The sequence below is a fragment of the Patagioenas fasciata genome, chromosome 2 (genome assembly GCF_037038585.1).
Source record: "Patagioenas fasciata isolate bPatFas1 chromosome 2, bPatFas1.hap1, whole genome shotgun sequence".
NCBI classification, from domain to species: Eukaryota; Metazoa; Chordata; class Aves; order Columbiformes; family Columbidae; genus Patagioenas; species Patagioenas fasciata.
In genome coordinates, this window is record NC_092521.1 from 90,747,130 (window position 1) to 90,774,154 (window position 27,025).

Genomic DNA, 27,025 nt, shown 5'->3' on the forward strand with positions numbered 1-27,025 from the left:
GCAATGTAAATTGTATTAAGGAAAGAAAATACCTCCCATTAGTAATTATGTATGTGCTCAGTTGCAAATGTCCCATTATTATACTTTCAGATGAAGAGGAACCAAGTGTTTATGGTTGGTAATACATTTCCAACTGTTTCTGTCCCAACTGTATAACAGGAAGATGAGGTATGTGATGCTCATCAGTTTATAACAGTATAAACATTTTATTATCTGTAAAAAGTTTATCTTTAATTTTTTAATAAAGATTCTACCTACAGTTTGCCAGTAGCTACTCTCCACTTTTTTACTAGTATTTTCTTGTAAATCAAGAAATCTACAACTTACCTGAAAGGAAACTTTTGTCCTGTTGAAGTAGTGTATTCTTTACAATTGTGTTTAAGACAACAGTGTAGGCACACTTTGGTCACTATTTGCTTCTGCCTGGTAGGAAGTTGTGATATTAGGCTTCTTATTTTTAGCAAGCATTACATTTCCTACGTAACATTCATAGCTAATAACAGACTCCACAAAACTATCATAGTCAAAGAATAAATGTGGAGTCTTCTAGTAAAACAAGCCCTCTAACACCCTAAATTTGGAAAGTATTCTATTCTTGTAATTTAATCTTTCTTTTTTAAAGTGAACAATTTCTATTTGGCTAAATAAGGCACAGATGTATTTAATCACAGTATTTTCAAGGCAAGTTTATTTGATGTCATATTTCAATAGATTACATTTTTACTTCAACATCGGATTAGTTTATCATAATTTACACATTTTGTTATAAAAAATAACCATGAAGACCTTCAACAAACTTTTATTACCACATTATAAGTGCTACAGCATCAGCAGATTTTTTTGAATCATTTACTGTTTTTATATAGAGACCTGTATTAAAAATGAGAGACGTAGTACAGAAACCACCTCTGGGGTTCACCGTCAGCTTTGGTACATTTCAACAGATTCTGCTTTGAAACACCAAACTCTTCATTTGTAAGTAAGCAGAATATATCAGCAAGAGGTAATCAGAACAAAAATCACCATGTCCACCCTTTGTGCAACACAAATCTTCATGCTCCTCTCAGCACATTGGATTTACCACCTGTGCCATAACACACACAAAGCTTTTTGGGAGGACCATTCTAAGTGCTTTTAATTGCCACATAAGGACCGTTTCTTTTCTTTCAGATAAGCCCTGACTCCCAGCACAAAAGTCTGACAATACCAATAGCTTCTTTATTTGGTGGGATGCTCTGGTGGAAGTTTAAGCATGAAGAACCTAATGTTCCACAGGAAGTGATCAGAGGGTAAAGATACGCTGAGAACTGGATAATGAGGTTCCTGAACCCAGGTGATATTTCTTAATGTGTTTTCAGAGAAACTGTTTGTCAGGGGAAGAACAGCAGTAAAAACTACAGCCAAATGCCTCACCAGTCTGAAGTCAGCATAGGTGAAGGTCCACGCTTTTCTTCTGAATGCTTTAAAAAAATTAAGAACGTATAAGATATTAGTGTCATCAGTAGCAGTGCGCACTGCACAAACAAAGGCAGTCAGTCTCCCACTGGAGTGTTCACAAGTCCAAAATTGCCAAGCAGTAGGTTATCCCCAGCAATATCTCATGTCTCTGTCCAGTGGTGGAGCTAGACCAGAACACAGCTCTTCTGGCTCCTAGCCCAATAATTTCACTTATACTTAGCTGTATTACCAAGTGAGGACTTCTAAACCTAAAATGTGTCTCATTTTACACAAGCAAGATGATACCTTTCAACATTTCTTTTCCTACCACTGGAGTAAGTTAGTGGAGTTTGAACCATGTTATCAGCAATATTTCTCTTTTACTGTCAGTTGTGCACCTGTGGATATATCTATTATTTGAAAATAAAACCTTTGTATAGGGAATAAGAATCTGAACTTCTACAAGCACATGCATCCCAAATTACTTCATAGTCTTAATAGGACTATGTATACATTTACATCCTTGGGATACAACTGCACCAGCACGGAGCCACACAAATCAGAGATTCACACACTTGCATGTGCTTTGTTACCTGCATATAATTCCAGCTCAATGTAGTAAAAGCTGCAAACCAGTCTGAATATACTGAAAAACTTTGACGTCATGTTTGTCATTTCATTCTACCTATTTTGCATTATAATAGAGGGACATACCTCAAAATAAAGAACTTAACCATAACACAACTACTGTCAAGGATTCATTCCATATTAAAATGTGAGGTCTGCTACATACTTACTATGCTCTAAATCCTGCCCTGAGACAATGGAATTATAAACTGATACTAATAAAAATATCAGTTCTTTTAGATTCAGGGAATATCAAATCTAGAATACAAACCTTTGGGTTTTGGCACTCCACTGTATGGAATGTGTCTAATCAGTACAAGTATATGCTTGTAAAGTAATACTGCAAAAAGAGATAAAATACTACAACAGGTATTACAGTATGGTTTATTAAAAAAATAGTAGTACAGGACTTAATGACAGTCCCTTGTCATGCTTAGCTGTATCCCGTAACTAAATCTTATCTGACAGAAGAGAAAACTGCATTTCTTCTGCCTACTACAGCAATGCATAAAGAGTAATAGGTTACCAGTGTTCCACTCTATAGTCTGAAGTTCACCATTACCATTCCCTTCAAATTTTCCAACCACTATTTTCTCTTGCTCACGTGTTACGACACAGACGATACTTCCTAGAAAGTAAATACCTGCAAACAAATACCTGTCTTTGTAGCAAGGCTAGTAAGTGACTGTTCCCTAATACAAATTTCCTTCATTTTTTGTTACAACATTTGGAAAGTGTTTATAATTCTGCATATTTACATAGCTGCCACAAAAATTAGGAAAACCCGTTTTTCCCTGGTATTCCATTACCAGATAATGCAAAGCTCTTGGTGAAGAAAGAAATTACTTTAAGCTCAAGAGATCTTATCACTTTTGATAGATGCATCATTTCCAGATTTTAGTTTTGGCATCAAAAGACTCTCCAAAAGGAGCACTAGTTTTGTCATCAGAATCACCTTTATTAAGACTGATAAAGTAAATTAAGCATTCCCACACATAAGTAACAAACCAAAACTAACAAAGCTGTCTCTCCACCAATCACTTCGTATCTCAAGAAGTGACTTGTAGACATTAGCTTATCTTAAAACTTTGGAGTTTTAAAAAAACCCAAAGCAAACAGTACATTATTTAGCATACAGAGTTTAAACGCACAAGAATTTAACATTTAAACAGCTTCTAAGGCTGCTAAGTACCTACTTTCAACATGTACTTCAGCTTTACTAGGACTAGTTAATGCTCCCACTCCTCACATGACACACTCTGCCAAAGCCGCAAAATGAAATGTGTTAGCACTGTCAGAGACGTGAGCATTTCCTCAATCGACTGGGGCAGGAGGATGGAATCAAAACACTACAAGCAAAGCTGCAGAAAGAAATCAGTGTGAAAAACCAGTATGGTGCACCTAATATAGCAAATTAAGACATACAGCTGGTGAATGAACATGTTTTTGTTTTTATACAAGTCACTATCATTTTCCCCAGTAACACCTCGCACACAGACAGTATCACTTTCTTCCACCTGACACTTTTTTATTTATCACACTAGCGTTCCGTGAATTTTCCACCATAGTCTATGCAATAGTTACACAGAAAGAGCTATGAAGACAGGACAGAAAGTAATCCCTTTAAACAGAAAAAGCCTTTATAGAGCCAAGCTCCTAACAGGAATATATTTAAATGCTTGACTTGGCTCTTATTAATGGGTAGGAGCACATACTTAAAGCATGGGATTTTGTTGTTGTTTTTATGAAGCAAACAAATTTACAGAATTTGTCCAACAGAGGGATTATTTAACACTTACCAACTATATGAACAGAGTCGACATTTGTAGGGCCTCTCACTAGTGCATGTTTGGAAGGGCTGCTGCAGAGAGCTTGCATCAATGGAGGCGTAAGAGCAGATCTCACACTTGAAAGGCTTCTCACCTACCATGAAATGGAAAGCAAATATGAAAGATGTTGTATTTTCTATGGGAACACAAAGTGTGTGGAGGAAATTCAAAAGAATGTCAGTGGACCAGCATTTACAGCACATCCCCAAAGCCACAGCTCATCTTTCACAGGATCTTGTTGCTAATGAAGCACAATCTTAGATAATGGTCTAGGTAGGTAAAGGTTACAGTCTGTTTTACCATTAAGAGACCCACTGCATCTAAATTTATCTTCCACTATAAGTCTAATGAAGAAAAATTGTCCAGAACCACTTCCAAATTTAGTTTTGATCTTTTTTTCTGAACCAAAATTCAAAGGGCAAACTCTCAGCATACTCTGCGTTGCCAATTAAAAACAAACAAACTCAGTCCCTCAGAAAGGGGAAATGTAGCAGAGCAGGAAATTTTCAAGAAGCAAAAGGAAATGACACTAAGGGAAAGTCATTTTAACTTAATGAAGAAAACACACAATTTTCTGTAGAGAGAGCAAGGACAACATTTAGGTCACAAATACAAAGGAAAACAATGACTTTCAACAAAACATTGAGAGGTACATTCTTAAAGGACTGGCCTCCCCTTTCACTTACATTCCCCCTGACAATTTCTAATTTACAATACTTATCTTCACATTTTTCTGATTTACTAGAATTCTGAAATATTAGGCTTACAGTGGGAAACACTGTCGAGGGTTAGGATTGCGGGGTGACAATCAAACCCTGGCAGATGTATTGTTAACCTCCTCTCCCCACCACTTCCCCCTTTTGCCCCTCCCTCTCCCCCCTTCCCACTCAGGACAGGCGATCAGGAGGGAAAGAAGGACAGAGAGAAGAGAGTTGGAAAAGTTAAAGATGTTTTACTAATGCTACTAATAAGAATAGAGAAAATAATACAAAATATACAAAACCAATCTTGTAAGTCTCAGCAACTGCAGAGCCAGCACCCAAAGTCCTGGATTAGACTCTGCAGCCAACCGGAGCTGGATTCAGTCTCTCACTAGGCCTCAGTTCGCAGGGACGACCAGCAAGGTCCTCTCCTAATGTCAGCCATGAGGAAAAAAGGGAAAAGGCAAAGGGAAAAGGGACGAGATCCTCGTGATCTCCCACTTTTATATGAAGTATTCACGTGAATGGAATGTTATACACCGTTGGTCAGTCTCTCGGACATCAGTTTTCTCGTTGCCCCTCTCGCGAGATGTCCATCCGTGCTTATCAATAAGTTTGCATTCCATTGCTAGGTTTAACCAAAACATGTGTTGGGTTCTCCAGGAAAATGCAGCTAACATGAAGGCTTTAGCTGACAGGCAAATTCACTAAAAAAGAAACTTGTTTTTAACAAAACCAGGACATTCCACCCCTTATAATATGACATTCACTGAATACTTAAACCTTATCAATACAATCTATCAACACAATCTAATTAATCACTACTATATATATATATATATACATATGTACATATATACACAGGAGTAATTAATCAGTGGACCATCCTTTGAAAAGTTCATTAAGTTCATTTTGTCACAATAGTCTCCCAGGGCAGGAAAAATGGTACAAGTGCATCTCATGACCCCTGTTTGTGGGTTAAGGACACCAACTTCGAAGAAGGTGTCGGGCGCCACTCGAAGAAGCTAGCTCTAGTTTCATCACCATTGTCTTGATCTGAAAGACACTTATTAAACATTGTTAGTGCAGCAATTCACATCATACAGTTCAGCATTGCATATTTTCACCTAAAATCAAATCCCCTTGAGGTACACACCGAACTTCTCCATCCTTAAGCATCACCCACCAGGTGCTGCCAGGTCCCTGGGCAAAAACAATCCCACGAATAGGTTTGCCTTTGCCTGAGGCAGGAGTAACCCAGACTGCCTTTCCTAAAATATTTTTCATGTGTACTACAGGGACTTTATCTCCTTCTACAGTCCGTAGAATTTCTGATTGGGCAGGCCCGGCTCGATTGGTTGATCCCCTAGTGTTGACCAACCAAGTGGCTTTTGCTAAATGTGAATCCCAGTTTTTAAAGGTTCCACCACCAAGTGCCTTTAGTGTAGTTTTTAACAAACCATTGTACCTTTCAATTTTCCCAGAGGCTGGTGCATGATATGGAATATGATATACCCACTCAATACCATGTTCTTTGGCCCAATTGTCTATAATACTGTTTTTGAAATGAGTACCATTGTCTGATTCAATTCTTTCTGGCGTACCGTGCCGCCAAAGGACTTGCTTCTCAAGGCCCAAGATAGTATTTCGGGCTGTAGCATGAGGTACGGCATATGTTTCCAACCATCCAGTGGTTGCTTCCACCATTGTAAGTACATAACCCTTACCTTGACGTGTTTGTGGAAGTGTAATATAATCAATCTGCCAAGCTTCTCCATACTTATACTTTAACCATCGCCCCCCATACCATACAGGTTTTAACCGTTTCGCTTGTTTGATTTCGGCGCAAGTTTCACATTCATGAATAACCTGTGAAATAGTGTCCATAGTTAAATCCACCCCTCGATCACGAGCCCATTTGTATGTTGCATCTCTACCTTGATGCCCTGAAGCATCATGGGCCCACCGAGCTAGGAAAAGTTCACCTTTATGTTGCCAATCCAAGTCTACCTCAGCTACTTTGATCTTAGCAGCTTGATCCGCTTGTTGGTTGTTTAGATGTTCCTCGGTGGCTCGACTTTTAGGCACATGAGCATCTACATGACGAACTTTCACAGGCAGGCTCTCTAGCCGAGCAGCAATGTCTTGCCACAGCGTGGCAGCCCAAATGGGTTTACCTCTGCGCTGCCAGTTGCTTTTCTTCCATTGCTGTAGCCACCCCCACAAGGCATTTGCTACCATCCATGAGTCAGTATAGAGATAAAGTATTGGCCACTTCTCTCGTTCAGCAATGTCCAAAGCCAGCTGGATGGCTTTCACTTCTGCAAACTGACTGGATTCACCTTGTCCTTCAGTGGCTTCTGTAACTTGTCGTGTGGGACTCCACACAGCAGCTTTCCACCTTCGATGTTTTCCTACAAGACGACAGGATCCATCTGTGAACAGTGCATACCGCTTATCAGTCTCTGAAAGCGTATTATATGGTGGTGCTTCTTCAGCACGTTTTACTTCCTCCTCATCTGGAGACATCCCAAAGTCTTTGCTTTCTGGCCAGTCTGTAATAACTTCTAATATCCCTGGACGGTTGGGACTTCCAATTCGAGCTCGTTGCGTGATCAGTGCAATCCATTTACTCCATGTAACTTCGGTTGCATGATGTGGAGAGGGAACCGTCCCTTTGAACATCCAGCTCAGCACCGGCAGTCGAGGTGCCAGGAGGAGCTGTGCTTCAGTGCCGATCACTTCTGAAGCAGCTCGAACTCCTTCATATGCTGCTAGTATCTCCTTTTCAGTTGGAGTATAGTTGGCCTCAGATCCTTTGTATCCTCGACTCCAAAAACCTAAGGGTCGACCTCGGGTTTCTCCTGGTGCTTTCTGCCAGAGGCTCCAGGTAAGTCCATTATCTCCGGCTGCGGTGTAGAGCACATTTTTAACATCTAGTCCAGTTCGGACTGGTCCAAGGGCCACCGCATGAGTTATCTCACGCTTAATTTGTTCAAAGGCTTGTCGTTGTTCAGGGCCCCACTCAAATTGGTTCTTTTTACGAGTCACTCGATAGAGAGGGCTCACAATGTGGCTGTAGTCAGGAATGTGCATTCTCCAAAAACCTACAACGCCCAAGAAAGTCTGTGTCTCCTTTTTATTAGTAGGTGGAGACATTGCTGCAATTTTGTTGATCACATCCATTGGGATCTGACGACGGCCATCTTGCCATTTTATTCCTAAAAACTGGATCTCTCGTGCAGGTCCCTTGACCTTGCTTCGTTTTATGGCAAAACCAGCATCCAAAAGAATATGAATTATTCTCTCACCTTTCTCGAAGACTTCTTTCGCTGTGTCGCCCCATACGATGATGTCATCAATATATTGCAAGTGTTCTGGAGCTTCACCTTGCTCCAGCGTGGTCTGGATCAGTCCATGGCAGATGGTAGGACTGTGTTTCCACCCCTGGGGCAAGCGATTCCATGTATACTGGATGCCCCTCCAGGTGAAAGCAAACTGCGGCCTGCACTGTGCTGCTACAGGAATAGAGAAAAATGCATTAGCAATGTCAATTGTAGCATACCACTTGGCTGCCTTTGACTCCAGTTCAAATTGCAGTTCTAGCATGTCAGGCACAGCAGCACTCAGTGGCGGTGTAACTTCATTCAGGCCACGATAGTCTACAGTTAGTCTCCACTCGTCACTAGACTTACGCACTGGCCAGATTGGGCTGTTAAAAGGTGAGCGAGTCTTACTGATCACACCCTGGCTTTCCAATTGACGGATCAGCTTCTGGATAGGAATCAAAGAGTCTCGATTGGTGCGATATTGCTGGCGATGCACCGTCGTGGTAGCAGTTGGCACCTGCTGATCGTCAACCCTCAGCAGTCCTACAACAGAAGGGTCATCTGAAAGACCAGGCAAATCAGACAGCTGTTCAATTTTCTCAGTGTCCACAGCTGCTATACCAAATGCCCACCTATACCCTTTTGGGTCCTTAAAATACCCTCTCCTGAGGTAGTCTATACCAAGGATGCACGGAGCATCTGGACCAGTCACAATGGGATGCTTTTGCCAGTTTTTTCCAGTTAGGCTCATTTCAGCCTCTACAACAGTCAGCTCCTGGGATCCCCCAGTCACTCCAACAATATTGATGGATTGCGTTCCTTTATAATTAGAAGGAATTATTGTGCACTGAGCACCAGTGTCCACTAAAGCTTTATACTCCTGGGGTTGTGTTGTACCAGGCCATAATATTTGTACAGTCCAATAGACTCTGTTATCCCTTTCCTCCACCTGGTTGGAGGCAGGGCACCTCTAATTCCTGTTTTGCACAGTCTCTGGGTGTGAATTAGAGGTTCCTTCAAGAGCATCAGAATCTCTTCTGCTCCTTTTGTAAACTGGAGCAGCCACTTTCCTAGGAGTTTTTCCTTTTATCTCACGTACTCGTTCTTGAAGTTCTGAGGTAGGCCTTCCATGCCACTTATTCATGTTTTCTCCCTGCTCATGTAGGAAGAACCACAGTGAACCTCTTTTTGTGGGCTGTCTCTGCCCTCTCTCTCGGGATTGGAAACGCCTTCTCCTAACAGCTGAAACATAGGTTTGTGCAGGTCGTGAACGGTATGAGTCTTCTCTGAGCTCTTTGATTTCTTGCAACAGCTTTTCAAACCGGTCATCAGATTTTTCACACAGTTTCTCCACAGCGGAGACACAAGCCCGTAGAGAACCAGCAAGGCTGTCCTCAAAGTACCGGAGCTGCTCAATCACTTCATTAATTTCTTGTATACCTCTAGCCGACCAGACCATTCCTGCCAATGACTTAGCATATGCAGGTGGTGCACTTTGTACAAATCTGCGCCACATAGATTTTGTACAATTGATTCTATCTGGGTCTGTCCCCTCTTGGCTGTTTGGTCCTAGATAGATGATCTCTCGCACAGCTAATTCTCTCAGGAACTGGATACCTCTCTCCATAGTATTCCATTTCCCTAACTTGGATATACAGTCTTCCTTGTAGGGAAATCTGACTTTCATAGCTGCCAGGAGTCGGGTCCAGAGAGTAGCGGCATTAGACTCTCTTGAAATTGCCCTATCAATGGTGGAATCTTTTGACAGAGATCCCAGCTGCCTGGCTTCACCACCTTCTAATTCAATTGTTTCTGCCCCATTGTCCCAGCATCGCAGCAGCCAGGTTAAAATATTCTCGCCTTCACGACGACTAAAGTCTTTTCGCAGATCTCTCAGCTCACCTGGAGAAAAGGACCGAGTGGTGGTCACTTCATCTCCACCCTGTCCTGATGATGCGTCTTGGGTTGATGTTGGCCCTGTGCCATCACCTGCTGCACGGGTAGTCTTTCTAGTGACTTTCTTACAACCAGCAACTGATGCTGATATGGGTTCACCATCATTTGATTCATTTTCAGAGTCTGAATGACTGTCACAGTGATTGCTGTGGTTACAGCAGCAACAGTGCCCAGTGTGTGAAGGCGGGGGGGCTGCCTTGTTAGCCTTTGAGGCTGGAGAAGTAACGTTATCTGCAGCGACCTTGGCAGAGGAGCTCTGCGGAGGAGCTGTAGCTTCAGCCTGTGAAGCCGCGGTTGGGGGGGCAGTGGCTGCAGCAGCAGCTTTGGCTGTTTTGCCTTTTCTCGAGCGGCTCGGAGTGCTTTTTGCTAAAGCTTCCGAAGGCGCACCGCAAATCTCAGGACTAAGAAGAGACGCAAACCTCCTATTGAACCTCATTTCTCTTAACAGTAACACAAACTGACACACATTCAGCAAACCAGATAACACCATCACAGTTCTATCAAAGCTCCAAGGGTATTCAAAGTTCTCTAAAACATTTGCAAACTGTCCTAGCGAAAACACAAAAGTATTGTTAGTCAGCCTTTCTAAATATTCGCTTGACCAATTAGCAAATATAGAGCCATTCTGCTCTTTAATCTCTCCTGGAGGTTTTTCAAGGTAAAGCAGAAGCGAGTAGAAATTCATTAGCGGCTGCAATATAATGAAATAAACCAATGCCATACCACACAGAATCATCATGACTGCTGTCCAGTTTCTTGTTGTTATATAATGAATACTTCGATTCAGAAAGAAACACCAACACAGATATGGGATCAGCGAGCACAATGTAGAAAATAACTGATACAACTTTTGCCATAACATCTTTAAATCAATGTAATTCACTTTGCCTTAATACCACTAAATAATATCCAAAGCAAACAGACGCGCGAGTATCACAACTCTATGAGTTGGCACCGTGCCAAGAAAATTGAAAGGTACGTCAGAGCAGTAGAAAAGCCAAAAATCTCCAAATTTACCCCTTTCTCTTGCCCCACGTTGGGCGCCAATTATCTGTCGAGGGTTAGGATTGCGGGGTGACAATCAAACCCTGGCAGATGTATTGTTAACCTCCTCTCCCCACCACTTCCCCCTTTTGCCCCTCCCTCTCCCCCCTTCCCACTCAGGACAGGCGATCAGGAGGGAAAGAAGGACAGAGAGAAGAGAGTTGGAAAAGTTAAAGATGTTTTACTAATGCTACTAATAAGAATAGAGAAAATAATACAAAATATACAAAACCAATCTTGTAAGTCTCAGCAACTGCAGAGCCAGCACCCAAAGTCCTGGATTAGACTCTGCAGCCAACCGGAGCTGGATTCAGTCTCTCACTAGGCCTCAGTTCGCAGGGACGACCAGCAAGGTCCTCTCCTAATGTCAGCCATGAGGAAAAAAGGGAAAAGGCAAAGGGAAAAGGGACGAGATCCTCGTGATCTCCCACTTTTATATGAAGTATTCACGTGAATGGAATGTTATACACCGTTGGTCAGTCTCTCGGACATCAGTTTTCTCGTTGCCCCTCTCGCGAGATGTCCATCCGTGCTTATCAATAAGTTTGCATTCCATTGCTAGGTTTAACCAAAACATGTGTTGGGTTCTCCAGGAAAATGCAGCTAACATGAAGGCTTTAGCTGACAGGCAAATTCACTAAAAAAGAAACTTGTTTTTAACAAAACCAGGACAAACACGAAACAAACCTAACCAGAAAGAAACCACCAACTGAAAAAAAAAGAAAAATCTGAATGGAGTCACAGAATGGTGAAGGTTGAATGGAATCCCTGCAGATCATTTGGTCCAATCCCCAAATATGCAAACCTATTTTCATTTTGACAAACAAAAATAAAAACACAAATCAAACAAATAAATACATTTGAGTTAAAAAATAATTTAAGAATCTAAGTCCTAACATGAACCCTGGTACAATAACAATTCTCCTGAAGACAGCATTTCGCACAAACATAATTACAGCTCCAGTTTTATTAGTGTGATCTTGTAAGAATTAATGCGGGGATATCACATTGCACGATCACTGCATAGTCAGCACAATGTGGAAATCAAAGTGGTTTTTTATGTTTACCCCCAGCCGTCAACAGCGAAGGAAACAGGAAAAGGCTCATGATATTTTCAGGAGCAGTTGTCAATGGCTTGATATCTAGACAATAAGTTACATTTCCATAGGCAATAAGCAGCTTCCTAAAGCTCCTTAAATATGTTTGCTGTAGGTTGCATAGCAGGTCAGCTGCAGAACAAGGAATAGGAGAATTTTCTGGATTTGCAGTCCTTCTTCTAGAGAGTCACTTATTTTGTTCGTTTTTTGCAAAAGTTTAATTTATTTTGCATGGTTTTGGCCATTTGTCTCCTTATGCATCTGAACATCATTAGCAGTCCCTGCCACACTGTCCAGCCAGCCTCCTAGAAGCTGGTTATCTACTCTTCAGGCATCATTCTTCTTTGCCTGTATCTTTTGAAGCCTGTCAGTTGTGCCTTCTATGTAAGCCAAGAATGTTTAATAAAGTAAACGTCTGTCTTTGAAGACACAGCATACTTGCTGCCACAGAGACTGAGTACCATCTGTGCCAGTAGCATGAGATGTCTATCAGCCCCCTTCACACCCGTGTTTCCTGCCAGACACCTGCCCGCTCTCTCCTCTGCCGCCGTGCACGATGCTGCGGCTCCAAGGCTGCAGAACTGAGCACCATCCACTCACCTCGCTCAAGCGCCAGAGTGTTGCGCTCCTGCCAAACTACTGCAAGAGTATTTCATTTCTTCAACTCACTGAAAAGTTAATTTTGCTAGCATGGACGAAGTGGATATTCCTTATTCGCAACACTGCCAGGTCCTATAGGATGAGTTCTCCGCGAGCTGATTTATTTAAATATTCTCACAAGGCTGCCTCCCCACTGTCCTGTCCACTCCCTCACTGCACACATGAAGCAGCAGGTTTCAGAAGGCCATTAATGCAACATAGCACATTCCCATCCTATTCACTCGGTTAAACTTATTTCCTAATCCTGCAAAATGCTCGTTTCAGGAAAAAAAGGAGAAAGGCTTCACTTTTTAAATATCAACAAGACAGAGCAGATCCAACAGATCCAGTCACACGGTGATGCACAGTATGGTCTTCTGTGTAAATTCAGAATTTCTAATGCAAGTGCCTTTTTTTGGCAGACTGATGGAATTAATATAACCATGGCAACCCAAAGTCTATGTAAACAAATCACTTGACCAAGAGAGAAAGAACCCCAGAGCATCAGTCACAGAGATGCTGGCCTGTGATAGAAATTCAACATTAAACTTTAAAACAGAAAACTGAAGCAGGAAGCTATTCAGAAAATTAAAGGGAATGTAGCTAAGGTGGCCGAACAGCAATCTATTATATTAAAAATCTTGAAATATGCTAATATGTGCAAGCTGATTTAAAAAGTTTTGAGCAGACACTCCCATTCTTTCCTGGCCACGGAGCACCAGTACGAAACAAAAAATTATGAACTGGTTGAAGTCCACATCCACCTAATCTTCCAAAACCATCCTTCTCAGTTAACAAGGCAGGGTCACAAGCTATCCTTGTCTTTGCAGTATGTGTACCTTTACAGAGGTCGCTTCTGAATACAGATCCTAAACCAGGGATAATCCATAAATATGTCCATATTGAGGAAGGCAAATCAAACATAACCTTAAAGGTCAATATACCTCAATGCCACAAAAAAAACCATTCAAGTAAAAAATTTGTCTGTTTTGTTAAATCAGGATCAGAGTGTTTGGTTTTTGCATATTCCACACAAGAGGGAGAACTACCAATAGGTTAAAAAAAAAAAATCACAACAAACAACACAACAACAACAACAAAAAAATACACCAAAAAAATCCCCACACAACACTTTTCTCTAGAAATCCTTTTCACAGCACAAAAGCAGCACTCCTACACAACATACACAACTACAGTACATTTTTTCTCCCTAAGCAGTCTATCTAAGTGGTAACATAAAGATGACATACATGTAATCCACCTGTATGCATTAACACAAGCTGTGCCAGAGAGGTCTCGAGCAGTGTTTTGTATTGGCAGTCCTAGTGGTGAAAGGCTTTGATGCCCACACACATTCCCATGCGTTTCTGCAAAGCTATCTACAGAACACTTCCTGTCAGAAAGGAAACGAACCTTGTTGCAGCTGGAAAAATCATCATCTGTTCTTCCTGTATAAGTGGTCTGAAGGGATGACATTTCTCAGTTACTGTGTTAATTCAGGCTTTTAATGTCTTTTATCATGACTGTTTAAAGCTATTAGTTAGGAAAGATGTTATCATTATGGGAGGGATGAGGGCACAACACTCCTATCAGACCTGTCTACAATCAAGTACTTCAGTTGTTATTTTATTACCTTTCAACTATTTATTTATATTGTCATAACAATATACTTGGCTGCACTGAGTAATTACTAACAGCCAATAATGCATAATGCAACATGATTATATTGGATTGTTGTATTTTGATGTTTTAATGGTCCACCCAAGTCTTCCAGGATTTTTTTGTCTGGATGAAAAACCAAGTTCTATTTTCTCAACTGCATGACATGGTACTCTTTCAATCGAGCAAGTGGAATTTACGTAGAAGGAAAAATAATGTATACAAACCCCATATGTATGCTTATATACCAAGAGAGGATTTCAAGGGAACACAACTGCAAAACATTTTAAAAGGTCTGCACAGGTCTGCCATTCCAAATTCCTTAATTTTCCAGATTTTTCCCCACATCACCATTTAACTCCATGTCTTAAGCACTTAAAATTCCTCAAAAATCAGCAACAATAGAGGAAGCAATGGTTGTCCACAAATTCACAATGCTGTAGAGTCACATGTGTAACACATAACAATTTCAAAGGGAGAAACATAAGCAAAAAACCACTTCAAACTCCTTGTCCTGTGGAAGTCAACTACAGTAGATTTAAAAGGTGCTTCATCTCTATCCCGATTATTGATCGGCACTCGGCAAAAGGAAACCATGTTCTTTTGAATCATACCTGTAAATAATTAATTACTAAGTAAATACTATTTCCAAATACACACACTATATTCACATGTTAGGTATAATAAACAGGATTAGTCATTCTTTAAACACTCTATAATGACAACATAGCTATTTTTATGACATATTTATGAAGGTGATTTAAGTCCTATTATTTTGAAAACAAAGTATTTTAGAAAACAATAAAATTAGTTTATATTATACTCAGGACTTCTACTGGTAAGAATACTCCTGCTAATTCTGAGTTAAGAGTAAATCATATAGCTGTTGTTTTATACAACAGTATCCAACAACAAGAAAGATACAAAAGCTGATTTAATCCTTAGTTATTTGTGTGGATTAACACTTTCTTGCACCAGAGAAATAAAGCTTACATTGCTCTAAGAATAAAAGCCATTAACTTGCATGAGAAAACTTCAGTAGTCAGGGGAGTTGATCAAGTGTTCAAGGCGTAGAAAGTGCGAAGCTAAAACAACAATCTCTGTAGAACCAAAGCCCTATAATGGAAATATCTGCGATTTTCAAACTGAAAGCCAACTCTGAAAGGCAAGCTGTGCCATTCTGAATAACTCTTTGTATTATTTTTTCCTCTCTTCCCTAAACACTTGTAATATTTCAAGAAGAAAAACTGTCTGTCATGAAAAAATTGTCAAATACCTAGATTCTACCTACAGAGCAGGTAGAACTTTTTTAGCGATATGAAGCAGAGATTAAAAATGCAGGGGCTAATTTCTGTAATATCTTCATGAATCTAATACAAGTACAGTTGTTCAAAAGCATAACATCCCAATTCACAAGCTAGAAAAACATTATTTATCACTTTTACTCATTGAAATCAGAATTAAAACTGTGCTTTTTACATATTTAAAGGATATGCCTTTCACAATGACAATGACAGAACAACCTTCCTTTGTTAGAGGATTAAATGCTTTATAGAAAAGTAGAGCTATTCGGATTTTCTAGCTATTTGAATTGCTCCTTAAAACGTGCAAGTATAGCTGCCTCTTTCCACTACATGTAATAGCTTTAAATACAGATTTCAGAATCCTGATAATATTGCAGGCAGTGCTGATCATGTGCAGTGCTTGTGGTGCACACTCCCCACAAATTCTGACTTTTTTTTTTTCTTTAAGGAGAAAAGAAAGAAGACACTGTTACTACGAGGGTTGCTTCAATCTTCTAAGGTTAAGGAGCAAAAAGTCCAAAGGAACCTGCAATTGTAATATGGATAATTTAACCTTTCATTCTTCAGATGTAAAGAAAGAGTCTTTGAGACAGTGGGAAATTTCGGCCCATTAAGATTAAAGGGTCTTGAGTACTCTTGATCAAGCTTTATACTCCATAAAGGTCCCACACGCACTATATAACACTTACAATTTTAAAGAAACAGTTGATAAATCACTCATTAGGAATCAGTTTCATTCTCCCAATTAGCTTTTGAACGCTGATTATAGGCAGCTGATCCACGCAAATGCGACTACGATGTCCTAGTCTTTATATGAACTGTTGTATAAAACTCAACAACTGGAAAGGTTAGGGTGCCCTCTCTCTGTGGCTTGTTGCTAACTACTTGATCTGTAACTTAAACACAATTATGCTCACACACATTCCAGAAATTCACAATGGTAGTAGGTATTAATCAGCATTTTCCCAAATAGTCATAAAGAAAAACAATACTCCAAATCAATAATTTGGTACACCTCCATAAAATTTTAGATGATAAAACGGTACTCTTCTGCTGAAATAAGACAATAAGATTTGGCTGTATTGTTTAGTATCACTAGTATTCCATGTGAATTAAGGACTTTATCTTGCATGCACTGTCAGCAGAATGCACAAGCCATCCTTGTAGATGAATGCATTAATTAATACGCGAATTAAAAGCATTAATATATTTAGCGTATTCTGTTTTATTTTCTGATAAGGGAAAAATGGCCATGAGAACATTATTTTGCATTGTAATATTACCTTAACTTGATATAGAAAATAAATATTTGAGAGATGTATGCAAGACTTAGGTGACATTAATAACATAATGTGGTTTGGTTGTTTGGTTATTTTACCCTTTAAAACAAACACACCTAATACCATAGCCTTAAAAATCCTAAACCATCATATAGAACTGCCTTTTTAATAAACTTGAAATGGATTTTACTAAATAAATTCTACTCCCTAATGTTGACAAGAATGAAGATTTCCAAGTCATAGATTACAGCTATCCTTGTAGCAAATAAATTAGAAATCATCAATCTAAACTCCAGAAATCAGCAGGGAGTCTGCATTGAGGTTTATAGGCAAAGAGGAACACTGAAAAAGCATTTGAAAAGTAAAAGCCACGTTGATGTTGTTCATTTTCTGCCCCCTTCTGGACAAAACCAAAAGAAACAACAATGCACCAGCATGACAAGACGGCCAGGAAAGGCCGTTCCCTGCATACCATTACCTACGCTTCTTCGATAACTCATCTGTGACAGCAGATCTTTTTCAGTTTAAAGGCTTTTTTTTTTTTTAAAGTTTAAATTTTACAGTACCAATAGACTCTAAAATATATTTTCCAAATGCATCTGTCAGCCTAGGCATAAGAAGAGATGATTCTGGGAAGAAGACATAATGAAGCTCCTTACTTGGGCAATCTGGAGCACTGCGTAGCAGCACCAACGGCCCAAGCAGTGCGGCTGCAGCATCTCTGTGTCTTTCCACCATCAGCTGCAGGACACCACACTAAGCTGGCTGTGATTTGGAACAGATTCTGTCCTGCCATGGGGTCAGGGCCCTTTGTGCAACCACGAGACAGCCAGAGGCAGGTAACACGGCTAATTTAGTTTGCCCTTCAAAGAGGCTGCATAAGAAAGAAACTGTGTTAGTGTGAAGTTTGCTTTGCTGTACAGACAGCACAGCAAAACTCAAGCCAGAACTAGGTATGAAAAGTTCAAGTAGGTTCTTAACCTTTGCGGTAATTACAAGCATTGTTCCAGGGAGAGCTCCAGAGGCCCAGTCTGTAACTGTCCTTTTCACTTCCAAAACAGAGGTAACGCATTCATCAGGTAATGACACATTTCATATATAACCTCAGACTAAATTTGGATTGCCATATGCCACTGGTTCAAAAATAACTGTTGTAATGATATAATGATGTAAAGTGCTTAACCCTGTACTTCCCCAACTTCTTTAAAACTGAGTTACTTCAAAATACCTCACTGTGAACATGGGAGCAACTTGTCTACCTGCTTCATGAATTTGTAATGACTGACCTGTGCTTTGACAAGGACAAGGCTTGTTAACTGACTACTTAACTTAAAAAAAGAAAGCGGATACCAATGTGAAAGGTGTATTGTCAGCACATCGGTCTACTCCCCACCTACTAGCAAAGCTGTTAGTTCACGACGAGTAATCAGGCCTTTGACCATACAAACCCAAATTCTCTTTTTTCTTTCTTTTTATTACACCAATTTCAGTAAGCTATCAAAAACATGTATTTATTTCTTTCTACATGAACAGTAGATTCAGTACAGGCAATTACATCAGTCCTAGAAAACAGTGGGGGGTAAAGAAGATGTTTGGTGAAAAAAACTTTGACAATTTGAATTAGTTAGATTATAATACACAACTTGAAAAGTCAGAAAGTTATTTTTCTAGTTAAACTGAAGGTGGCTATTGTGAAAATATTGGAACAGGCTGCCCAGAGAGGTTGTGGAGTCTCCAACTCTGGAGACATTCAAGGCCCACCTGGACACATTCCTGTGCGGTCTGCTCAGGGTGAACCTGCTTTAGCAGGTGGGTTGGACTAGATGATCTCCAGAGGTTCCTTCCAACCCCAACCATTCTGTGATTCTGTGAAAATGTTTCCTAATAATGTAACAGACACATATATCATCAGAAGCAACAGCAATAAAAAAAGAACATACCCAAAGCCAAACTTGCATGCTTAGAAGAAAGCTAGAGAAACAGAATGTACAGTAACTTTTTTACCTAAATACTAGAAGAGCTACCATTAGAATATTGTGTGATGTCAACTCATGAACAGGTGGTCACCATGGATCACTATATTCTTTAACAAAGAATTCAAAAAAGAAAGCCCAAATACACTATAAACCAAAATTTTATTATCACCAGTGACTGCAAAGACTTCAGAATTTGAGATAAGATACCTTCAGGTGAAAGAAAAAATCATAGAGGAACTCCTGAGATAGTGTAACCCTCATCATTCAGTCCACTAACAGAGAAGAAAAACCTTGCCGATCATTGTGTTATGTTTCTGAAACATATGCATAAACGGAAAAAATAGCTTCCCAAAAAAGTTAGGCCAGCCATTTGTTTGGGAAAAACAAAGTGAAATAAGCATAAATTATCATGATAAAAATGACAGAATTTAGAAAGTCACTACTGTGTTTAGCACACTTGCCACCACAATAAATATCTCTGTTTTTTAAAACCCTTGGGTTTACCAGATTAGAATGTATTTATCATACAGAAGCAAGGCACATTTTAAATAATTGCCTTTTCTAAGTTTCCCTAGCTAAACTTCTAATGATCATTATACACGTAGATAAAAAACAAGCCACATATTTATCTAATATAACTATCATGTTGAAAGCAACTGATTTTTATATTACAAATATCCAAATATTAAATTTCTTTTCTTATCCTGTTGTTAAAATAATATAAATTCCAATTACATTGTTAAGACTAATATCAAAATCTGTGAAATGACAGGCATTTCCAACCGAAAATATAAACTTAATAACCACAGTGCTGCATAAACTTTTAAATATATAGCATATTTTGTATGACTAGGAGAAAACATAAGTAAGTCTGTTAGATGATTGAAAAGATAGCCAATATTTGTTTTAGAGGAAGGGGAATACCTTCACACACAGAGAACATAATTTGGCACAGAATCATTTAATTTGACTCAATCTGTTTGGTCCTGACATAACTGACATATTACTGCTTTTGTATGAGCTAATTATTTTAGCAACAAAGTACCAGAAATTCTCTTTTTGCCCTCACTCCAGGCCTATAAACAAGATAGAAAAGGTGATGTTAACTGTTACATAAATGAATCGATCTCCAAACAGTTGCACCAGCTCTGAAGGTGACTTGGAAAATCCATCAACTTTAGTAGTATGTATCATATGCTCCCTGCAAGTACTTGGTAATGTAAGACATTTCAGCACACTGCTGTTTACAGGAAGTAAAGAGAGATATTTTTCTCACCCAGTGTCACCAAGCCTTATTTATTAAATTGTCACTTCCTTTTGAGATGATGGCACAGCAAGCATCAGATGACAAACCCTGCTGCGTTATGGAGCCTCTAGTGACTGGATGAAAGGAGAGGATCAATTCCCAATTTTATGACCGTTCACAGATTCTTAAGAGTCTTATGCTTTTTTGAGATTATATGTTCAAGACATTATTATGAATAAACAAGCACTTACCTGACCCTCCATTCAGTGCACACCAGCTCCATGTTACAGCATGGTTTGGTGGCCGATATATCACCACCAACATGGTGCATGTTAGGATGTCATTATGAAGCTGATGCCAGTGACCTTAAAGGGTTTAGATGTCACAGGACCTAAGGAAGAAATATGTGGACTTCTATATAGTGATGTATTGTATGATCTTACAGCCTTGGAACTAAGAGCACAGAGCACATACCACTAAAGATTATGGCATTTTTGGTAATTTATTTTAGTACGTTAATGTAGATTCCCAACATACTTCCCTCAAAGCAAAACTAATCCTATATGCATATATATTAAAAAAAAAAAAAAAAAATCCCAGCTCATTAAGGTAGCTAAGCCAAGAAATAAAAATTAGGAATTGACAAAAATAAAGTTGCCTTGGTAACCTTAATTTTGCTGCTTTTTGTGTAAATACTCTAGGCTCACTAAAAAATAAACCAATGTTACTAAAGCATTAACCATTCTACACATTGTATTTTGGAAGGATCATGTGAGGGGAAAAAAAAATTCGTGTACTGTCAAGTCCAGCAACTGAAGATTTTGCAAGTGGACCTGCCCACATAGATGAGCAGTGCTTGACGTTGCAACCTTCATTGTGAGTTTTCTCGATTTTTTTTTTTTGGTGGGTTTTTTAAAAATCGGTTTAATATGTTTTAGGTTTTTTTTGTTGTGTTGTTTCGTTTTTGTTCTTTTTTTAAACAAAATACTTAAAGTAAAACATAAATTCCAGATTTCACAATGGGGCATTATATTTGGCCTGACTGGCATTGCTGAAACCCTTAGATATACCAGAAACCTCTGATGCTTGAACTGCCATTTCAGTAATGACAGCAACAGTAAACAGAACTGATTGTGTCCCGTTATATTAATACTAGTTCACGTATCTGAGATTAAATCTTTTCTGTCCGCTTCAGGCCACTCTGTTGCCCAAGTTATTTTCATTCTCTAAGACTCCCCACTCTGTTCTCTGCCCACCAAGCCCTGTCCCACTAGCAGTCTTCCTAATGTGCCAAATTCTGCCTGAGTTTATCTCACGTCCTCTAGCAACTTCTCACAGGTTTTCCAACCCCACTTCTCTTCACTTTTTTCATAGGCTTTCTATGAAGGAATCAAAAACCTTTGCAGCCAGGTGCCAAAGAAAGCTGCAAGTTTTCCTAGTTCCTGTCCCTGCTTCCCTAAAACAGTCTGTCACAATTAGCTTCCTGCAGTAAGGTACCTTCACTGTTCATTGCATTTTTCAGGGGCTGCGAAGAGGCCAAATTTCAATAGATTTTTGCATCAGGAGTGCACCTTTCATCTATTCTAACAGAAGACGCCATCTGAAAAATGCTTAGACCTTTTCTGCAAGCCATGGAATATTAGGGTTTTATCCACAGTCTCACTGATTCTATTTGAAAACATTACAAACAGAAAGTTTTTCCCATATGCACTCTAGAAAATGGGTTGAATCACTCTGGTTCATCTGTTTTTTAAAGGATAAGTATCAACTGGAGGCAAAGAAACAACACAAACTTTAGCCAATACAGTTTAAACAAAAAATCCAAAAAAGCAAGACAGGTAAGCAAGTGAAATCCTGTCTTTTAAATAAACAGTAACATCGGTAACAAAGCAGAGCATCTAGAGTAGTAAAAAAATGCAGTGCAGTTTTATAACACTAAATATGAAGTAAGCAGTTAGAATACAGAAAGAGGGAGAGATATGCAGGCCTATTACGTAGCTTTAAAGTGTTTTGTACTTATTTAAGCAATATGAGACTGAATTTAGCTGAGAAGCACAGTATTTCAGAAGAAAGAGCCATTATTAATTATGAAGACACAATTTGACCATGGGGGCTGTGGCATCAAAAGCAAGGTTAGCTCAGCTCTAAGGATGCTCAATGTACTCCTCTCAACCAAGGTCAAAGCAGAACAAAAACAAACAAACAAACAAAAACAGACTTCAAACCACAGTTTTAAGATGAGTTAGCAAAATATATACTTGCAGTGGAGTTATTTTGATGTGAAATATGGAGCATCTGAAAAATAATGAAAGAACAGATACTTAGGAAACACCAAAATACCCAAGCTTCAAAGGATTAGTTTTAGTGGTGAGATGCCATACACTTATCCATCTTCTCCTAAGCATATCTGGTGACAGTCTAAATTTGGTCTGGAAAAAGTACCAGTTGGAGGCTGCAGGTGGTTGTAGTTTGTCCCCAGGCCCCCTCAGCCAGCAGCTAAAGCCACCTGCCACTCACTCAGCCCTCCCCCACCCCTGGTGGAATGGGGAAGAGAATCAGAAAATAAAGGCAAAACTTGTGGGTTGGGATAAGAACAGTTATCCAAACAGCAAATAAAAACAAACAGTAGCAAGAACAATAATGAAAGAATCTACAACGCAATGGACACACAGCACAACTCAACCACATGGTAGCCCCGCTGTAGCAGCCCTTGCCAAAACCTCCCCACGCAGCTCACATCAAAACCATCTCCCCCCTTGCCCAAACCACAGCTTGTGCCTGAAATACAAAAGCACCAAACTGCATGTTTCAGAAAAAAACAGGAGACTCCCCAGCTGCCCCGCTCTTAACAGCAAGAAGGAGTGAGCAAGCCTGCCCCCCAGCTTACCCCCTTCATAACTGGGCATGATCTTATATGGTACCAAATACCCGCTTTGACTGGTTCAGGGTTGGCTGCCCTGTCACTGTAGAAATTAACCCTATCCTGGCTGACGCAGCACATTCCATCTCTTATTCTATACTATTTATGTCCCTTACCAACAAGCAGGAAGGCTCGCATACCCATTTTATCAGCTTCACAAGCATAACAAATTGGCAGACAACAGTTCTTTGTTACAGTTACAGTAAAGCTTCCTGTAATGGAACAAAACATCTGAAAAATACTAGCAAGCCGAAGACTGCTCACAATTTCTTCAATGTTTCTTCTCCACCTCAAAAATGTATAGAAATTAGCATGGTGTTAAACAGATATTTAGAAAGGCTTCCTTTGTGCACATTGATCAGAAAAATACAAACAATATTCAAAGCAAATTTAACCTACTAAATTTTTCAACAGGAAGCTACAGTTAAGTAAACATTCTGGGTATGTTAACATAATAGTGAATGGTAAGTTACAATCTTCAAAATTCATTGCCCCCAAGCCTGATGGAAACTGACAAAAAAAGTATTCAGAAAACTTAGTCCCAGTTTGTTTTTTCACTACAGTTCTAAGGGAGAAAGATTTTTTTTATTTCCCCTGCCCCGCCAAGGAAGTAAATTACATATTCAAGAGACAACTTATAATCGGTCAATACAACTCTCCTCTCACTTCAGAAAACATTGTTTGTGTAAGCACTCAAAAATCTTCTCACTGTTGTAGCCATCTCTACTTTGAAATAGGGTGAATTTCAGCTCTCTATGTGCTCTGGTTCCCAACTTCTTAGAGAAAAAGTTTGACTAGATTGCAGCCCTGTTGTCGGCTTTAAGTCACATACAATTAAGTGGAGATGCTGTATGTTTTCCTGAAACAAACAGGATACTCATTTTGTTTTTGTTCTAAAAATGACCCTTTATTTGGTTACTTTTCCTATAGAAATTCTTCAATAACCTTCTATAAAATTTTATCTCCTGCCATTTTAAACAATAAAAACACAGAACCCCACATATCCCAGAAACTACTTCAAAATTCAACTGCACAATACATTATTTCATCTAAACCTTTCAAAACCTACACCACAACACAGATGTAACACCCAGCCTAGCAACAATCACAGGAAGCCCTGTCATTCCACATTTCCCAATGCTCCTAACGTTGCCTGTTTTCTTAGCTGACTGCTGCCACAAACTCCAGAACACTCCTATAAGCCATCATCTTATTTCACATAAATTACCAGTTTTTGCACTGGCCCTACTAGGCAATGAGAAACAAATCAGTAGCTGAACTAAGACAGCAAGAATTTGGTCTATAGTGGGAGTAGCAGCTGTGGAAACCTTGTTAAAAATCAATCACAGTAATCACCTGCAATACCAAACAGTTAATAAGAAAAATAACACAGACTACCTTTGTAGACCAATCTTTCAAGATTTTACCTACCAATTTGAAGGTAAGTACTAAATGCGTAACTTTATTTAGGGCAAAACGCAATTAGTAAGAGAAACATTTTTATGTTTTTTTCCTTCTTGCTTAAATAAAGTACAATTGGTATAAAAGCAACATTTGTAGTCAATGCAAAGGAGAACAGTACTAGAATACCTGAATCATGTCATTTTGTGATTTAAGAGACACAGATTATGTTCCTCTGCCAAGGTCCTACATTTATAAAAGGAGATAGTATCTAGCCATTAGCAGTGCCACAAAAGTCAGAGCTAAAAAGCATGAACCTTAATAAAAGTACCTTTACAGTGATGTTACAGAGCTACTAATAAGCTAGTAACACTGAAATTATTGGAATATGGTGGTCATCTACTCCTAGAAATACTCAGAGTGCACAATATGAGACAGGATTTTGCAGATTGAAGGAACATCATCAAAACATGAATATTTACAACACTTTTTAGAATTTTTGCAATTCTTAAGCTTTGTTTAAACCAATATGAAGATGTTTCACGGTAGCTTCTCATGACAACATTCACAGCTCATGCTGAAACTCTCTCCTAAATTTTGCGTTAACCAAATGAAGTGATGTGCACAAAAAAGTTCATAGCTGAGGCAATTGTGTAAGAATGAAAAATAAAATTTGACTTACTGGTAAAATCACTGTGCAGACACTTAAACATATCCTGATAACAGCAAGCTAGTGAAGACTTCTTATCCAGTTTCAAAAGATGATTAATACATTGTGCACTGAAAGAGATGAGGTTTTCTCTGATGGCTGTTTCTAAGCACATTCCAGGCACTTTGTGACATAAAAACATCTTCACAGATGAGGCATTAGTAGGTTTCTCTTATCCGCTTGCGTGATTTTAAATGATTTTTCTTTACCTCACATTCAGTCATGAGACAATAAATGCATTTAAAGCCACGATCCTCATCATGACCCCTTTCATAAGTTTTATAAGCATCTTTTGACTTCAGTGCTAGGTTGCACATGTTGCAGAAATGCTGTTTTCTCAGAATCCAGCTTTAGGGCACAAACATATTTCACAGGATGAGCTAACCCTTTACTGTCACAGCTAGCTTTCTTCTGATTTTTGTAACTTTTACACTTTGATGCAGCTTTAGGGTTTTTTATGTTCCCAGCTAAGGTTTGAGTTCCAGAAACTGGAAACACGACAGAGGCCAAGACGTACAGACTGGGCTGCTTTATCATCGTTCTTGGAATAGGAAAGAGAAGTCAGCACTGCAGAACAGGGCTCCTCAATCTGCAAACAAGCTGCTGCTTCTGCAAACAAGATATTCACAGGAGTAAGAGGCATGAGGGTTATTGCTCTGACTGCTCATGCTCATGTCAAAACAGTGAGGACTCTCCTTTTGAAGCATCCAATACACAGGTAATAACACAGACCTTTTTTGCAAGATTTTCTTTGTTTTCATTATTAGTCTCATCTCCCATGCTATATGACTCCTTTTAATCGTGGCCCATTTTAGGACAGACCACAATTTGACATGCTGTATCTATTTCATGCATATAAGCCAGGTGCATCCTGATCTTACTTTTGATGCTGCTTGTGAACTGGCAGAGCTTGCACCTGTATACCTCCAGCAGAAACATTTCCACCAGGCCAGAAAATCTGGGCTCCAAAACCTTCAGGTGCAGCAGCATACAACTGGGATGTCACGATTTCCTCAGAGGGATGCAGATTCACACTGGTATTTGTATTTAAATTAATTCATCTTCCATAGTTGCTGGTAAGTAAATCTACAAAAGACAATAAACAAACCAGTTAAAATCTACTTAATGATTCCAAATGCCTTTTATAAAAACTGTGTGCCACAAAGAAATCTAGATGCAGCTTCCAGCCATCAGGATGTCTGTAGACCTTAAGACTATCTGAAAGGAGTAAGGGTTTTGCCAGAAGAACGATGCTACAAATGATTACTCAAATTTCTTGTGGCAATTAAAAATTAACTCCAGGTTAATAATACCACATTTTTTGTGTGTTAAGCCTGTAACAGTTCCCACTATGCAACAGGCGGTATTAAATAACACTGGTCAGAAAGTTACACCGCTAATACACGGAGGCCTCCAGACCACAACCATTTGCCAGCACACCCCAAACGCAGCCCAGCACCTCACCGCCAAACACCCACTGACCCCTTCCATGCAGCTCAGCACAGGCAGACGAAGCCTGGAAAAGCAAACTGAGAGAAACAACGCCTCACAGGATACACCAGTTGCCTCTGAAGAGCCGGTACCGAGAGGCCCAGCAGCCCCCTCTCATCGCTAGGCCCTTGCGGAGCCCGAGCAGCTGGAAGCGGCGCCCTCGTCCCCGAGAGGCTCCCTGAGGAGGCGCGCGGGGCGGCCGCCCCGGGAGGTAAGAAGGTGACACTGTGAACGTGGGTGCCAAAGCCGAGCATCCGAACTCCGCTCCATCTTCCCCCGCCTCTCCCGGCAGCACCAAACGCAGCGCCCGAGCACCCCGCCCCTCAGCCGCCCCCGGGGGAAGAGGGGGTGGAGCTTCCGGTCCGCTCCCTGCCCAGTGC

The 27,025-nt window shown here is 39.8% G+C and overlaps 1 long non-coding RNA gene across 2 annotated transcripts; it reads right to left on the reverse strand.

The window, feature by feature from the left end:
* Window positions 1-671: 671 nt before the first annotated feature.
* On the reverse strand, window positions 672-26,982 carry LOC136098757 (uncharacterized). 2 transcript variants are annotated; one of them, XR_011737536.1, is made up of 5 exons: window positions 26,637-26,982; window positions 25,128-26,240; window positions 3,864-3,987; window positions 3,261-3,425; window positions 672-1,460 (listed from the first exon to the last, which is right to left on the reverse strand). It is a non-coding gene; the product is annotated as an uncharacterized lncRNA (long non-coding RNA). The 2 variants fall into 2 exon arrangements; XR_010650976.2 differs by having other exon boundaries at window positions 672-3,425; window positions 26,637-26,981.
* Between the last annotated feature and the right edge of the window lie 43 nt (window positions 26,983-27,025).